This window comes from Malania oleifera, chromosome 9 (genome assembly GCF_029873635.1).
Source record: "Malania oleifera isolate guangnan ecotype guangnan chromosome 9, ASM2987363v1, whole genome shotgun sequence".
Taxonomy (NCBI): Eukaryota; Viridiplantae; Streptophyta; class Magnoliopsida; order Santalales; family Ximeniaceae; genus Malania; species Malania oleifera.
This window is the reverse complement of record NC_080425.1, coordinates 74,792,967-74,801,513: the sequence shown is the minus strand read 5'-3', so window position 1 is coordinate 74,801,513 and position 8,547 is coordinate 74,792,967.

Here is an 8,547-nt window from a genome sequence, read left to right as displayed (position 1 = left end):
AAGATACACAGATATTTGTCATTATCAAAACGGGATATGACCTATAAGGTCAACTGCTTCTTGAAAGACCAAGACTCTTTGACTTGCAAGTTGTCGTCCTATTTCCAAGCTAGTTTCCAAGAAAAGTTTCAATTGTGAGTCTTCCCATGTAGTGGTCGAATTCAAAGGGAGGAACAGAGGGTGGGGGGGGGGGGGGTGATTTTGGTCCATTATTTCACAGACCTTCAAGTGGTCTTCAATTCTATGCTTCAAAGCTTAAATGTACATAATGCTATGCTCCCATTATTTTCACCTCGCGTATTTGTGGGTCCCCCCTAATTGGCACGCCATAATGTACATAATGTGGGTCTTGTTGTCTAATAATTTTATCACGAAAGATTAGCCCAAATAATGCTATGCTCCCATTATTTTCACCTCGCATATTTGTTTTTGACATTTTTTTTTTGGTTAATTTAAAGTTCACTGAATAATGAGTGGCAGTGCAACTTCTGCCCAATAGCTTTTCTATTCTCTTAAGAATTTAAACTTGAGACCCACTTGTGTAAGCTCCAAACTCTAATAGTTAAAAAATCCTTTTAAGAATATTATTTAGAATTGTGAAACCAATTAAATAAAAATTTATTCTTTGGCATCTTACGATTGGATGTCAAAACTTTTTGTAGTTTACCAAATCTTTATTTACTCCTAACATTCCAACTGCAGCATTTTGTAGTATTGTAATCTTAAAATAATTTCAATGTGCAAAAAATGTCTCTACTTTGTCAAATAGAATTATGAATTAAAAATTCAAAAATTGACCACATACTTTTAAGTTAGTCTTTGCATTGGTTTTGAGGATTGTTTTTAACTAAAATGTTTATTGTGACAGCATTCCCCACCTAGCCGCTCAAAATAATTTTAGTTATAATAAAATGATATTTTTAAAACGAAACCTAATTAATAAATTAAATTTAAAAAATTGATCAACATAAAATTTTGAAAATTAGCTAAACAACTGAGAGACCTAATTAATTCTGAAGTTAACTGGTTTATGCAGTTCAATTACTTTAGATCAACCAATTGACATCATTATAATAAAAAATATATATTATTTTAATTTTTTTGAAAAATAAATAAAAAATTATAATTATGAGTAAATCATACAAATAGCTAGTAATTATAATTGTTGCGGGGTAAAAAAAAATAGTTGGGATGCTCCTTCGACTCTCGTTGACCTGAAAGAAGAAAAGAACTAAGGCTTGGAGGACCCGGGGTGTACTCCGGGGGATCACTCTGATGCCTAAGTAAGAGGAAGGCTTTTAGGAAGGCTAAATGCAACAGTAGAAAAGTATTATGTCACTTACCTTTGCCTGTACTCCCAATCCCTTCTTATAGGGGCTTGAGTTGACCGCTGGTTGGCTCAGATTTATTGCGTGGGGGCGCGAATTGCTCTCCGGCCATAAGTGCGTGCGCCTATTACTCGGTTTTTAAGGGCGTCGGCGTGAATCTCTCCTCCTCTTCATTAGGTCGGAGCTAATCACTCGTCAGAAAGTCAGACCTGGAGAAAGTATGCAACCAAAAATTGAACGACCTTCACGATCCCTGATCACGACCACCTGAAAAGAGATAAATAAGCAAGGCTTAGAGGACCCGGGGTGTACTCCGGAGGATCGCTCCAATGCCTAAGTCAGGGTTTGACTTGAGAGGTTTTTTATGCAACAGTAAAGTAGAGTTTAGAATGAGATATCTTAGCCTCTTCTCTGAATCCCCATTTATAGTGATGGAGTTTGACCCAAGGGCGATGTGTCATTTATTAGCGAATTATGGCGCAAACGTGAATCGCTCCAGTTGTTATAACGTTGGCGTAGATTGCTCTAGTCATCATGGAGCTCGCGTCAATTGCTCTGCTTGAGTAGTTGACTTAGGTGGTAATTGCCATCATCAATGCTGGGCTCTAATCTCCTTTGGATTTATGGTAAGTGATATATTTGAGGTATATCAGTTGTACCCCCATCAGTTTCGAATTTTTGAAGTTGGCTTCCAAAGTTCGAAAATTGTATTTTTTTTTTTTGTCGAGAAGCTCTTCTTGAGGCATTTTGGGCTGCTTGTGGTTTCATGATTCGTGCTTTTCTTTTTGTCATTTCTGGCCTAATGAGCTGTGCTCATATTTTGGGCTGTTTTTAGGCCTCACGAGCGTTGCTCGTCAGTTGGGCCGACTCTTATTTACCTAATGAGTTGTGCTCATTTTTTGGGTAGTCTTCTGGCCTCACGAGCGTTGCTCGTTAGTTGGGCCGATTCTTCTTTGCCTAATGAGATGTGCTCATTTTTTGGGCAGTCTTCTAGCCTCATGAGCGTTGCTCATCAGTTGGGCTGATTTTTCTTTGCCTAATGAGTCGTGCTCATTTTTTGGACAGTCTTCTAGCCTCACGGGCGTTGCTCGTCAGTTGGGCTGATTGTTCTTTCCCTAATGAGTCGTGCTCATTTTTTGGGCAGTCTTCTAGCCTCACGAGCGTTGCTCGTCAGTTAGGCTGATTCTTCTTTGCCTAATGAGTCGTGCTCATTTTTTGGACAGTCTTCTGACCTCACGAGCATTGCTCATCAGTTGGGCCGATTCTTCCTTACCTAATGAGCTGTGCTCATTTTTTGGGCAGTCTTCTAGCCTCACGAGCATTGCTCGTTAGTTGGGCTGATTTTTCTTTGCCTAATGAGTCGTGCTCATTTTTTGGGCAGTCTTCTAGCCTCACGGGCGTTGCTCGTCAGTTGGGCTGATTGTTCTTTGCCTAATGAGTCGTGCTCATTTTTTGGGCAGTCTTCTAGCCTCACGAGCGTTGCTCGTCAGTTAGGCTGATTCTTCTTTGCCTAATGAGTTGTGCTCATTTTTTGGACAGTCTTCTGACCTCACGAGCATTGCTCATCAGTTGGGCCGATTCTTCCTTACCTAATGAGCTGTGCTCATTTTCTGGGCTATATCTTCAGTAACATTTTGATAATTTATGATGCTGGGATGGTTGTTCAATTCGACAGGTTCTTGCAGTTTTGATTTCGTTAGGGTTAAAGATGTGAGTTATGGTATTTTCAATATCAGTTAGGATTCTGAATCGGTTCAAGATGGATTTGTTTCAAAGGGTTTGGATGTGTATGCACCAAGTGTTCGATCATTTATGGCAAAGGGAACTGCAAGTAAGCGTGCAATGTTATAGATTTCGCAGACTATTTTTGTGTTGTCTGTTTCATATGTGGGGTCTATAAACTCAGATTATTCAATTGTATTCTAGTTGATTCGTGAGTCCCATGTTGGATGGGGTTGTGAGTGCAATGGTAGATTGAAGTTTGAGATTGAGATCTGCGAGATGTCTACCATTGACGACGGTGATTTTGTTACTGTTTGTTTTGATTATGGTGTGGATTGTTCGGCTGATTGGGCTCCAGGTGCTCGATAGAATGTCACTAAGGAGCTTGATTTTTCTACTTGAGGTTTTGCCGATTGTAGTTGCTACAATTGTGCAATTTCAATGTGCGTTGTAATTTCAACTCAAATTCCCAATAGCAATTTCAAATTCACTATTCAGAGCACTGTTCAACACATATGAATGTACAAAAGTCATTATTGCCAAACCCATGGTGCATTCGGCCAACCCATTGGAATTTCAAAGTTTGGCTTTATTTATTTGACTTGCAGTGCAGCTATTATGACCCCACTATGCATTTGGTGCATAGGTCATTGTTCAAATAATTAAATAACTTGAACATCCTATTAATTATTATTAGCAATTAAGATGGAGCTTTTCAAGGGTTGAAACTATGACATCCATTTTTTTTTTTTTTTAGAATTATTATTGTATGATGGGGAAAAAAATTATACCTTGAGAATAGGCACGTTGGCTATATAAATCTTGCGCGTAGAAACATCAATTGTAGTTGGATTCGTATTAGATCCGGAATTTCCCAATATCGCAAGCTGGGTCTCGGTTATTCGTCCGTCAATTTTATTACTTGGCTTTTTCAATGCGAGTAAAGCGTCATTGATGTGCTTGAATGTAATAAACCCGTACCCTTTACTCTTCCAGGTGACCTTGCCAAGGATCGCGATGGCTTCTTCGAGGTCACCATAGGTGGAGAAGAGATTGTGGAGGTTCTTGATGGTAGTGTCCCATCCAATTCCGCGAATGAAGAGTTTGCACTGGGTAGGATCCCAATTGGCGATGGATTAGACGGCATCAAGTACATCTAGGTGTCGGACGGTGGTATTTTGGACGATCTTAATTGAGCCAATGCATCGACCTTCAATTATCTGATATAGTCATGATCAAGGATTGAAAGAGAAAACCTCTCAAGAAGTTCCCACAGACGGCGCCAACTGTTGCGGGGTAAAAAAAAATAGTTGGGATGCTCCTTCGACTCTCGTTGACCTGAAAGAAGAAAAGAACTAAGGCTTGGAGGACCTGAAGTGTACTCCGGGGGATCACTTCGATACCTAAGTAAGAGGAAGGCTTTTAGGAAGGCTAAATGCAACAGTAGAATAGTATTATGTCACTTACCTTTGCCTGTACTCCCAATCCCTTCTTATAGGGGCTTGAGTTGACCGCTGGTTGGCTCGGATTTATTGCGTGGGGGCGCGAATTGCTCTCCGGCCATAAGTGCGTGCGCCTATTACTCGGTTTTTAAGGGCGTCGGCGTGAATCTCTCCTCCTCTTCATTAGGTCGGAGCTAATCACTAGTTAGAAAGTCAGACCTGGAGAAAGTATGGGACAGGTGTTGACCTGCCCTTATTAGCGTGATTTATTATGGGCATATCAATAATACTACAAAATGTGTATTAAATGTAATTTTCATAAAAATTTAATGACTAAACACATCATAAAACAAACAAAACATAATTCAATAATTTTAAATTTAAGTAACTTATCAAACATAATGTTACAAAAGGATAAAATAAAAATTTAAAGTTCATTCTTTATAGATTAAACTTATAAAATGAAATGTTAGTTCTTCTATAAATGCTAAAGAGATTAAAGAAAACTCAAATTTATATTAATTGGTTGACTATTTTTTGAAACAATTCACGAGACTTTTCCTAATTTTATTCAAATTTTTATATTATTAAATATGGTATTCAACCAAACCCAAAAAGTAAGCCACAAATCGACCAACGACCTTATCCAAATCAATTTTTTAATACTATATTTTATTTGTTAAGGATATATTTAGTAATTTGATTTTCATAAAATGTATATAACAAATATTTTGTAACAATATTATTATTTATTTATTTTTATAATATTTAACTTTTTTAAAATAATAATTTAATTATGTTATCATTCTTATGTCAACTAATTGATTCGGTTTTGTAGTAACCCGGACCAAGAAAATAAGAAATAAATAAAAGAAAAGGGAAAGGCAAAGAGAAAGAAAAGAGGGAAATTGGTTTGACATAAGACCAAACTGTCGATAGTTTCAGGGAGTCTCAGAAAAACCGTCGGTGGTTTTCTTGCAAGGGCAAACAAATGAGAGCATTACATGGGTAAAACATGTTTGGTAAGTGGCCAAATCGTCGACGATTTTTCTGCAAGCTGAGTTACTTAAGGATTAAGTAACATATATATATTTTTTCATAATTCTCATTTGCTCTCTCTCTCTAATTTAAGGGTTTTGAAGACTCTCTTTCTCTCTCTCTCTCTCTCCCTCCTAAGCCTCCTAGATCACTCTCGGGTGCTCCTCGATTCTCTCTCCCTCCTCCCGGCACGTAGGTCATTGATCCGGGACAGATTTGAATGGTTAGATTTCGTGATTTCAAAGGTTTTAGACAGTTTCTTTAGGAACAAGTAAGAGGATTAGATTATGTCAATTATTTTTAAAATATAAACTGATTAAATTGTAGTATATGTTTACAAAAACAGTATATATGATTTTCTAAACGAATCGGGCATATGAAAATAGTTGTTTTGACTTTTATACATTTTTTTGGGAAAAACTAAAGTGAATGGTTTGAATATCTCCTATTTTTAGTAAAATATATATTTTGAGTTAAATTAAATCTTGGAGATGCTCATACCCCTATTTTCAGCAACTTGTATGTTTTCCAGATAGTTTATTATATTTATGATTTATCAGATAAAAATTGTGTGACATGAGAATGGTTTAAAATGGCGTAAACAAACAGTACGTTTATATAGTTATGATACAGTATGATATGATGACTATATGCTGAAATGTGATATAACGACTATATGTCAAGATGTGATACGATGACTATATGTCGAGATGTGATATGACGGTTGTAAGCCGATATGTGATATGACGGCTAGATGTCGAGTTTTGATACACTGGTTTTATATCGAGACAGTATATGACAAATATTTTACAGAATTATGAATAACTTATGTTTTATATAGTTTTATGAAAGTGAATTCATAACTACATTTTTTATTACGTAAATTGTCATATATGATTTAAAAACCTTGAGGATCAGATGTGATATTATGAGCACAATATCGTAGCTATGTTTTGGCTAGTGAGTGCAATCACACGGGGATGCAAGTGTGATGCGGGATAGTCGATTTGTGGTATGGGTACAGTACTACTCCCGATGTAGTTTCAGAGGACCCCTCATGATGTAGTTTCGGGTGACCCTCCCAATGCAATTTCGGGTATAGCGTAGGCACAATCGTATTTACTATATTTTTCTGACTTAACTATGGTCGGCCGGCCATATGCTTCGTCCAACTTTTGGGCCGCACAACCTGTCATGGGGGGAAGCATGTCGATGGGAAAACATGATGATGCTACTTCAGCAGTACAAGGTGTTTTCTTTTATGCATATATGAGCAAATTTACTATAAATGGGCTATATTGAGCCAATAGTATATCATTCAAAAATTATGTATTTTCAGTATTACAAATCAATACAGTTTTAAAATTCCATTTTAGATACAGTTAAATAATGGAAGTTTTATATTCACAGAAAAACTTATGTTAGCCACACACTAATGATAGTCTAATATGCCTTATTGAGAAGTGTCTCACCGCACTATCCATTTCATTTTTTAGGTCCTCTAGAGAACTGTACCTAACTTACTACAAGGTTGAGATTAGACTTTTGGGAGTGATAGACAAAGCTAGTGAGCCACCAGCTATTATGCTTGTTATTTTTGGGTTATAAGATATTGTTAGGTAGTTTTATATATGTATTTGGGGACAGATAGAACTATGGTAATGTAATTGAAGTGTTTTCTTTCACTGTATGGTTTTATTTTCAGTCATAGCAGAATCAACCGATTTTCCCTTGTTAGGGTGGGTGGTGGTATTATGGTATCAAAGAGTTTATTTGAGAGTTTTTATTTTAACTAGCACCTCGGGCCCCACCCTCGAGTTCGGGGCACTACAAGTTTAGTCAATGAGTGTTCAAATAACTTATAAGTTTATTTTTCAAAATATAATTAACTCATCAACTTGTTTAACTTAATTTATTAAATAATATTATTTTATTAGTTTATCTTATCAAAATTGAGCAGAAGGGTAAAATTATTATTTTATTAAGGATAAAATTTAATTTTTTCACTAAACTTAACGGTTGATTAATGGTCAACTAACGGAAGATTCACTTTGTTAGTAAAATAAAATCGTATGGGGTTTTGTGGTAATTTTTGAAAACTTAGGGGGTGGAGTGTTATTTTTTAAAAAGTGAAAAGGTGTCGCTAGATTTTACCCATCAAAGTATTAGAGGAAAAATAAGAATTGGGCGAAGTTATGAATGAAGAGAAATTATACAAGGAACTTGCCTCTCCACATATTTATATATCTGTCATTAGCATAAGATATATGAGGAGTAAGACTCATTTGTAATAGTTTTCACATCTAAAAAAGTAACACAAACTATAGAGTAATAGATCTTTGATGTGACACAATCAGAGAGTAAATTAAGAAAGAGAGAGAGATTTAAAAATTTTTAAATTTCTAATAAACTCTCCCTTCTCTCTCTTTCTCTCTTTTTAAGCACTTATCAAAATAATTTAATTTTGAAAAGGCGCTCGCAATCAAACCACAGATAGAAAGAAACGGAAGTCTTTTCTTATTATGAAAACATAAAAATAAAAATTAGTAAACATTGACCCACAAAAATTTTAATGTTAAATATATAAACATTGTGAATTGATGATAATGTGCACAAGTGCACTCCCCAAAAATCATGGAACACATTTTACCCCCCCCCCCTTTTTTTTGTTTTTATGTTTTTCTTTGAACCCTAAAATCAAGATGGGAAAAATTGCAACAATACCTTTAGGGTGTGGTTCAGGTAGTAGTGTGGGTTGCGGGAGTGCCTCTCACGAGATCAGGTGTTTAAACCCTCTTGGGTTCGTTTCTGCCCCTGAATTCCTAAAATTTATCTCCCTTTTGAAGTTGTGGGGTTGGTTTCAAGGGATGCGAGATTAGTCATGTGGATCGTAAAACGGATGCGTGAAAATTCAGTGCATAATCCAAAAAAAAAAAAAAGGAAAAAATTGCAGAAAAGGACTCTCAATGGTCTGCATCAAGCACAATAGCATTGTAGCTAGGGAGTAGGGAGGGACA